Below are 9,100 nucleotides of genomic sequence, written 5' to 3'. Positions count from 1 at the left end.
GACTTCCTGCTGCTGGAGGAAGTGTAGAGTCTCTAGCAGCTGTTCCCTGAGTCTCCCTGCTTCTTCTGTAGTAAAGACTAGATCCTGCTCTCAGATACTCAGAAGAGTCTCAGTGACTTCATGGGGAAACAGAAAGCACAGGTCAGGGTAGAGTTTGGCTCTCATGCCCTTGTCCTGCAAACCCTTAGGCACAAGAGTAACTTAACAGTTGAGTTGTCCCCCTACTTCAAAACGATGTGTGTTCCTAAATCTTTGCAGGATCAAAGCCTAAGTCTATTGGACAGCCTTGGTGTTCTGAATCTATACTTTCAAATGAATTTCTCCAATTGTGGAAAGAGAACCATGGGTAGGCCACATAATACAGCTCAGTCTGGCAATGCCCAAGTGTGGAACACAGGCACAAAATCAAGCACATGACAAAAGTAATAGTGCTAGTGACAGATGATTAATTTCTTATGCATGCAAAACAGAACTTCATCTTCATGATTCAACATTTCTGATATCAATAATTAACTAATGAATGTGAGATACCATAAGGTCAATAGACGATGGAGGTAAAAATGAAGGACATTTGAAAGATATGGGTAACAGCTGGCAATAAGACTGCAGGTGAGAAGAGTAGCAGCTGGATTTGGGATGCAGCTTTTACGCATAAAATATAACACTCACCTCTCTAGGTGTGGCATATAAAAATTGTAAAGGGAACCTATGAGGAAAAGAACTAGAAATGAAGGAAGAAAAAAGTAGACAGCTGGTAAAATAGGGCTGAAAACTGCCATTTTCAGTATTGTCAGTTCTCATGATATTTGATGTTTTTCTCCTCCGCTCCTGAAATGATGAAATTACATGAAATCTTAGCATTCATTTTTAAAAAGAAGCAAGGCCTAGACCCTCAAAGGTATTTAGGCTCCTCAATTTCATTGATTTCAAGTTTCTAGCACTCGTTGTTGAAGAGAACAGTCTGAAAATGTGACCCAGGTGTACCTTAAAGGCTTAGAAAACCAGAAAGCAATTAAAATTTATACAACATCTATTATTTTGAAAAAATCTCACGATTTTTATGCCAATCTCATCGTTTTTGAGGCCTGACTTTTGATTTCTTGGTGTCAGCAATACTGCATTTTATAGCAATGTGAGGAGGGCTAGCTTCTTTGGCTGGCTGCATGTGGCTTTACCCTTTTGGAAGTCCTGGCCAGTTGCCCTTGGCTTCCTTCCAAAGCTGTGCATTAGAGCAAAAATCTGTGAGTGCTGGAAACACCTGGCTGTATTGGCAATAAGAGTCCCAGAAAGAAAGGACCTGATTTGAGAGTTTAATCTCACGCTACAGGGAAAACGGAAGGACCGTGCTGGCCAAATGAAAAATAACAGGTCCCCAGTACATAATGGGAGAAGGTCAGACACTTGGAGGAGGTTCTGCTACAGAGTCTAACACAGAGTCAGCTAGGTTGGATGTTTTCCATGGCCCCCATCCAAAACTCTGAAATTTATGGGAGTCATTCCATAGATTCCATTGATGTTGGATTGAGTCCTAAATGAATGAAAATCTAACAGATTGTAATGATACAGGGCCCAATCCTGCCCTCTAATGATCGATGATTAAGCTTCACTTAACTTTAGTGGGAAATGTAGTTGATTAAGAAGCAAAACTGAACTAAGTGGCTAGTGAACTTAGTGTGCAGTGTTAGATAAAATGATTGTAAATATAAAACTCGTGACTAAAACTGTATAATTAAATACTAGCTCTCCTCAAATGCTGTAAAAAATAAAAAAAAGATGCAACTGAAAACATTACAAAGTACCCTCTTAACATTATAGACATGAAAACAGATCAAGATTTTCATTCTAGCTGGTTTACCTGTTTTTAAACGTTGAATTGGAACTGATGTCACGGTGACATTGTATGCTAATATCATGTCACATGGGACACGCCAAAAGTAGGACAAATCTTCTAATTTAATAATCAAAGTAAGTTGACAAGTACTGTAGCAAAATACGGTCTTGATCCTGCAAGCTGTTCCACGCAGGTGGACCTTAAAATGGAAGCTCCGTGCAGACAGAAAAGGTTGTAGAATCAGGGCCTACATTGGTAGTTACTGTGTCTTCCTACCGTAACATTATCCATTGCTGTTTAAGAGTCAGTCCCCGAATTCATTCAATAAGGCAAAAATTCCTTCCCATACTGATTTGTATTCTGTCACTAGGTGGATATAATGTCAGCTTTTCTCAGCAAATTTAGTATTGTGAAGCTTACGATACAGAAAACTAGAATTACATTTTCTAAATGAATTCCATGTTGTTTGGATTTCCGACCTCTTCAAAATTCTTTTAATTCCACATTTAAGACCCAGCCCTGCAAACATGCCAGTTGTCTCCCTGAATGCAACTCATTTGTGAAGCCACTCACGTTCATAGGTGTTTGCTTAAGACGCTATTCCTCTAAGCTGCTCCTGTACCAATAAACCTCCTTTTCTGGGAAGTCAACAAAGGCCACATCCTGCAATTACTATAGTGCAGATTGCAAAATTTTGTTTAAAGCAAAAATGTTTTTGTTTAAAATGGGTTTCGTTGAAAAACCAAAATATATCTTTTTTTTTTACTAAAAACCTGTGCCTTTTTTTTAAAAATGGACTTTTTTTTGGTGAAAATTTCTGTTTTGTCAAAATAGCCATTTTGTTGGGGAAAAAAAAGTTTGGATAGATTTTTTTGGCCAGCTCCAGTTTTTAACCACAGCGTTACTGAGTCTAAGGCCCAGATCCTGAAAGGTATTTAGGCAGCTAACTCTAATTGATTTCAAGGGGTGACTGAGAAATAAACCCCTTTTAGGGCAACTACTCTTCCTTTAGCTTTTCTCAACCCTGCTCACTTGGGATCCTGCGCCTTCTCTCTCCCCTGGAAAGTCCCAAACCCGAAGTGAGCTCTTGGAGCGATCACAATTCACATGGGCTGGGAAGGGGGGCAGTCTCGCGCTCTGGATTGGCTCAGCATCCGCACGTGAGGCTGCACTCGCGCCTCTGGGCTGACAGCTGGGTGGCCGCCCAGCCGCTGAGGTTCAGTGTGGGTGGGTGAGTGAGGGAGGCTGGCGGGGCGGGAGCCGGCGAGTACGGGAGCGGCGAGCTAGAGCCCTTGGCTGGCAGCCGGAGCGCCAGCAGAGCGCGTGCAGCCCGGAGAGCAGCGGCAGGATCCGGGCACAAAGGTAGGTCTGCCCGCGGCCACTGCTGCCTTGCCCCGCTGCAGCCGGGAGTTACACGCGGGCAGGGCGGCGTGGCAGGGCTGCTGCTGCAGTAGTTACTGGAGGGCGGGGGAGGCGTTGCTATTTCCAGTGTAACTTGCTGGCAGCAGCCTGTGTCAGGCAGTTGAGCTGCCCTGAAGTTCTTGTGGTGCAGAGGCTCCGGTGAGTGGCTGCCCCGCTGGGTTCGCTTCTTTCCGGGTGTGCTGGGTTTGGACGCTGCCGGGCGATGTTCTCCCACGAAGTATGAAGAAGTAGCAGTCCCGAGAGTGAAGGATTAAGCCGCCTCTGGAAGCCCACATGTGCTTGTCGTGGAAGGGCTGGGGAGGTTTTGTGGCCCGCGCTAGGGTTCGTTATCCCAGTGTAAACGCAGCCCGGCTTTCCTTCTAGGAAAACCACATTGTTACGTGTTGCGATCAGCCTCTGGCGCGGAGAGATCAGCCTGGGATGGTGCGTTTTTAAGGGCCAGATCCTGTCCCATTGATGTCAGTGTTACAGTTCCCATTGAAGTCAGTGGGGTCGGAGCCATATAGGCTGACAGCATTTCTGTGTTGGTATTTACTGCAGCAAAAGTTAAATATTTACAGGCGGATAGTTTAGGTTTCTAGTGGCTGACTGGCTTTTGTTTTTCTTGCAACGTGTTTGTTTGCTAGTTACACGGGATGGGGTGAGATTTTTGCGTGGGGGTGGGGAGCTGGGAAGGCGGACACCCCAGCTCAGAGTTTGGAATTGGCTGCACTTCCCATAGAAATCAGGACAGCGTCCCTGGAGCTATTGGCGTAACCAAGATCAGAGTGTGACCCAGTTTGTCTACCCTTGGCCTCTACACTCTAAGGCTTTGAAAGTGAGGGACCAAGAAGAAGAGCGGGAGAGAAGGCTCCTGTGGTCTTCACCTTCCCACTTCCTTGGGATCTTTCTGCTCAGTAACTAAATATGCTTCTCCTATAGCAGAGAAGGACTGTTAAACGTAGAGACTGCTAGTAGGGAACTGTTCCAGATATGATTATGCAGTCTAGCAATGGTCATTTTCCCTCATCTCCTACTGGTGAGATTCTTAAAGGGATAAAGATAAGGATAAAAATAAGTATGTAATGCTTTAAACTGATTTGTGTGTTACTTATAAAACATGTTAAAACAATGCACTTGATTGTCAAGGTTACTTTTGTTCACCATTATGTTGCTTGTTCACTGTTTTCCATTTCATCTAGTGTGGACAGTGCCACTAGATTGGTAAGCCTCATTCATTGGTGCTGTTAAGATCCAAAACACTGCAATGGAATCTTTGCATTTAAAACAAAAAATTGAGCTCACTTCTGTCATTCTGTTCCTTCCCTGTCTACATTTTGTGGCTTAAGTTAGTCACCTGAATGTTCCCTTTTAACCTTCATCTCTGCTAATGTGAATTATCTCTCAGGAATGCCTTCGTTTTATCCTTTGTCTAACTTTATTGTGAGGCAGAGGTGATGTTATCAACACTCTGCAACTTAACAAAGAAATTAACAAATTCAATACTCTGCAGTTTAACAGAGAAATTCTTAAAAGACACTCTCATCCCAGGTCATCTGACAAGAGTGCTGGCACCTCCTCAGGTATTCTGCTGTTCCTATTCACAAGGAAAAATAGACTCTTCTATCTCCCCTTACTGAAATTGGAGGATGGGCAGTGCATTACCTTGAGCCTCCTCTGCTAGGTATATCTAATCAAGGCTGCAGCACACTTCTATGGAGGAGGTCATTCAAATCTACTGTCTCTCTTCTTTTCTCCTTTCGGTGATAGGAAAGGAACAGGCATAGCATTGGTTAAATTGGATGACTAAACAGCACTGGACATTTAGCAAGAGACTGTTTTCCCCCACCCTCCATATCTGTAATTTTCCTGTGTCCTCTTAATGGCAGTGTTCTTTGTAGGTGTAGATAGCTATCCTAATGTCATTTAACCACCATCCTCAAAAGAAAATAAATTCCCCTTGAAGGAGAAAACAGAAAAGAAACCCCAGTGATGGTTTAACCATATAGATGTTCAAATAGGAAGCTCTTTTCCTCACTTTTTGCCAAGACTGGATAATTTAACAGCTCCTTCAGCCAAGGGAGGAATGTGATGGGGGAATGTGGAAGCCATTATCTCTAAGAATTAGTCCTACAAACAAACTTCCTGGAGTTGTTGGTATGTCTGTTTGCCTTCCGGGGCAAAGATCCTGATCAGTAAAATGAAAGTTACAGTGCTTGCATTCAGAGATAACATAATGATGTGTTCTGGAAAAGGCCCTAAGATAAGTAGATTTTTCTTGTGGCTCAGACTCAGTTCAACTTATTTTCCGGTGAGGAGGTTCATGTTTTTTCAGCAGTACATGTTGAAAACAGACGATGGGTTGAAAATAATTAGCTGTTTAGGGAGTTCTTGTGTGATGATTGGGTTTTTTTTGGTGGTCTTTGTAATCTCCCATGACACTTCAAACTTTATATATTTTGGCCAGTTGAACTTTTAAAAGAGAAATGTTCCCTGAGAAGTGCATGAATTCTGCATTGTCTTTGTTGTGTTTAATAGGTTACACTATAGCATTCAGAAACAAATAAGAGGAGGGGAATGTACTGTGTCCCTGTCTGTCAACCCCTCCCCCCCCACCAATAAAAAACCCCAAACAAACAAACATGCCAGGTCCATTTTCTACATGTTATGTACATGTTCTCTAGAGTGAAATAAATAAAAGCCTGTTCACTGATGAATCTAGATAGAATAACTGTAATTACTGTTGTTGCTCTGATTTTTTTTTTTTTTTTTGGGTGTATTCTGGAGCTATCTAAAGTAGTGGTGGATTTCTTTCTCTCTCCCCTCCCTCCCTCCCAACTTTGGCATTTGCACATCAGAGAGTGGTCTGTTTAAGGTTGTTCTCAGCAGTGTTGGACAAAAATGTTTGCATCCCAGCTTTTGTATGTGTTTTCTCCCCCCCCCCCCCCCCCCCGATTTGATGTAGAACAGAAGGCAGAAGGCTGCCGTAGTCTTGATATCACATTAGCTGTACAATTCTGTAGTGTATATGGCAAAGACAGCCAAGTGTTTCCTGGACCCACTTTTCCTAGACTGTGAAGCTTAGGAACATTGTGGAGCTCAAGAGGTGTGTGAGTTGAAGCACTCGTAGATCTTCCAATTAATTTGTGTCTTGAAGCTATACACTCTGGACAGTTTACAAATCCAGCTTGGGGGGAGAGATAGCTCAGTGGTTTGAGCATTGGCCTGCTAAACCCAGGTTCAATCCTTGAGGGGGCCACTTAGGGATCTGGAGCAAAATAAGTACTTGGTCCTGCTAGTGAAGGCAGGGGGCTGGACTCAATGACCTTTCAGGGTCCCTTCCAGTTCTATGAAATAGGTATATCTCCATATATTATTATTATTACCTACATGGTGGATTTCTGTACAGTAACTCCTCACTTAACATCCTCCCGCTTAATGTTGTTTCAAAATTACATAGCTGCTCGATTAGGGAGCATGCTCGTTTAAAGTTGTGCAATGCTCCCTTATAACGTCGTTTGGCTGCCTGCTCTGTCCACTGCTTGTAAAATTCTGTGGAAGAGCAGCAACTTTACAAGGAAGCATTGCACAAGTTCCTCTTCTCTGCCTTCTCCCCCTCCCTCCCAGCGCTTTCCTCACTGCCAAACAGCTGTTTGGCGGCGCTTAGGACTTTCTGGGAGGGAGGGGGAGGAGCGGGGAAGCGCTGCGTCTCCGCTCCTCCCTCTCCCTCCCAGAAAGCCCTAAGCATGAAGCGCTGGGAGGGAGAGGGAGGAGCAGGGAAGTGCCGCATCTCCGCTCCTCCCCCTCCTTCCCAGAAAGTCCTAAGTGCCGCCAAACAGCTGTTTGGCGGCGCTTAGGACTTTTGGGGGGAAGGAGCGGGGATGTGGCTGCTCCGGAGAGGAGGTGGAGTGGGGGTGGGAAGAGGTGGGCCTGGAGTGGAGCAGGGACAGGAAGAGGCACCTGGAGCATCCCCCAGCAAAGTCCGCGCCTGTTCTTCTCTGGGGAAGCTGCCACTGCTGCTGCGAAGGTGATTCCTAGTGTCCTTGCCTGCAGCGGGCTGTGCCTATGTGGGGTAAGCCAGGGGCACTTCGCAACCACAGTACAGTATATAATGCCTTTTGTCTGCCCAAAACAAATTTCCTTGGAACCTAACCCCCCGCATTTACATTAAATCTTATGGGAAAATTGGATTGGTTTAACATCGTTTCACTTAAACTTGCATTTTTCAGGAACATAACTACAATGTTAAGTGAGGAGTTATTGTATGTACAACCACACTGATCCTATCTATACTGGTGAATGTAAATAAGGCAGCTTAACTTCCACTTTAACTTTTTGTGAATAGGCAAGTAACTGAGATCTACAACCTGGGGGCAATGCAACATCTTACCACTAACAATACATCTTTGTTTTTTTGTTTTTAAAACCTCTTCTAGGCACCTGTTTAATAGAAAACAACTAAACCAATATTTTGTGCCCCAACACAACTATGTGGGTGAAACTAGACAATCACTGTGGTCTTGAATGAACTCACCAGAAAAATAAGACAAAATACCCTATGTTATCTAAAGGTCGACCCAAGGCAGCTTACATCAACCTAATTATGTCAGTGTCTACACTAGAATGCTGCATTCACCGAAGTAATTCCCCGCTCCGCTGACATAATTGCACCTACACAATAGGTGTAGCGCTTATATCGATGTACTTAGGGGGGCACAGTGTCCATGTGGACACTGTTACTTACATCACCTGTTGGCTGTCAGTCCTGAGCGGGGCTGACAAGTGGAGCCTCTCCCCCTTGCCTCGGTGCTGACAGCCCAAGCTGCGGCGGGGGCCAGCTGTGAGCTCCAGGCAGGGCTGACAGGCTCCAGCTGTTAGTGTCCCACAATGCCCCACTTCAGTTGGTGGAAGCACTCCTGGTGAGGACGTACACCACTAACAGAAGGAGCAAGAGATTGTAGTGGACTTATCGTAAGTTGACTTAATTTTGTAGTGTTGACAAGCCCTACCTGGGCAAACACTTTTCACAAGCAGTTGCTCCATATGTGACCTCTCCATCCTCAACCTCAGAGGAAGCCTGATTCAAAAAGGGATTTGATACTTAAACAAGAATATCTGCATTACATTAGCTAGGACAAAAAAATGAGGGCTATTATTTCCATGTTTTGGGTTATAAACAAGAAGGGTCAGGAAGGAATTTCACAAATTCCATGATGTAATATTTATGCAACAGGTCTGGCATGTTGCATGAGACTTCACATCCTTTGACAATTGCACTGAGTTTTAAAAATTAGTAATAAAGGAAGCAAATTAGATTTTTTGGATACTATTTTTTACTCTTCTTGCTTTTCAGTGTTTAGTCTTCAGTTTACATGATGAAACTAGATTGGTCTTGTTGTCTGGCTTTTATTCATTAGCACAGTGCTGGTCTGTTTGGCTTTGTAATGCTGTTTGTCGGGGTAGTCATTTTTTGTCAAAGTTCCAGTTTCTTGGTCAAGGTATAGTCAAGGTCCAGACTTCAGAGAAAATAACACAGCCCCCCAATAATGATAATAAGCGAATAAAAAGATGTCAGGGTCCATTCAAAAGTGTCTGGCACTCTGGATTTGGTCTGCAGTCTGCCTATTGACTACCCTTGGTGTAGGTTATGAATATGTGTTTGCACTTGCTAGGCCCTAGAGGATAATGTTTAGATTACAAAACTTTTTATATATATATATTTTAAAAAATAATGTAAACACTTCTGTGTTAAAGCTGTGAAATTCGGCGTGGATGCTAATACCCTTTAAAGTTGACACTGACATGGGTGTCAACTTTACACTGAATTTTCTGACACTTGGTAATGGAATGTCTTAACTGTGTTGTAAA

At 43.6% G+C, this 9,100-nt stretch overlaps 1 protein-coding gene across 1 annotated transcript in view; it reads left to right on the top strand.

Annotated features, from left to right (window-relative positions):
- Positions 1 to 3,119: 3,119 nt before the first annotated feature.
- Positions 3,120 to 9,100, top strand: part of STXBP6 (syntaxin binding protein 6) — a 217,808-nt gene continuing 211,827 nt past the window's right edge. Inside the window, exon 1 of the mRNA XM_026651529.2 lies at positions 3,120 to 3,193. The gene's annotated coding sequence lies outside the window, so the exon portion shown is untranslated. The remainder of the gene's footprint in view (positions 3,194 to 9,100) is intronic.

Source organism: Terrapene carolina, unplaced genomic scaffold (genome assembly GCF_002925995.2).
Source record: "Terrapene carolina triunguis isolate 2854851 unplaced genomic scaffold, T_m_triunguis-2.0 Scaffold96, whole genome shotgun sequence".
NCBI lineage: Eukaryota > Metazoa > Chordata > Testudines > Emydidae > Terrapene > Terrapene triunguis.
Note: the sequence above shows the minus strand (reverse complement) of the source record. Positions and strands in the feature narration are given on the sequence as shown.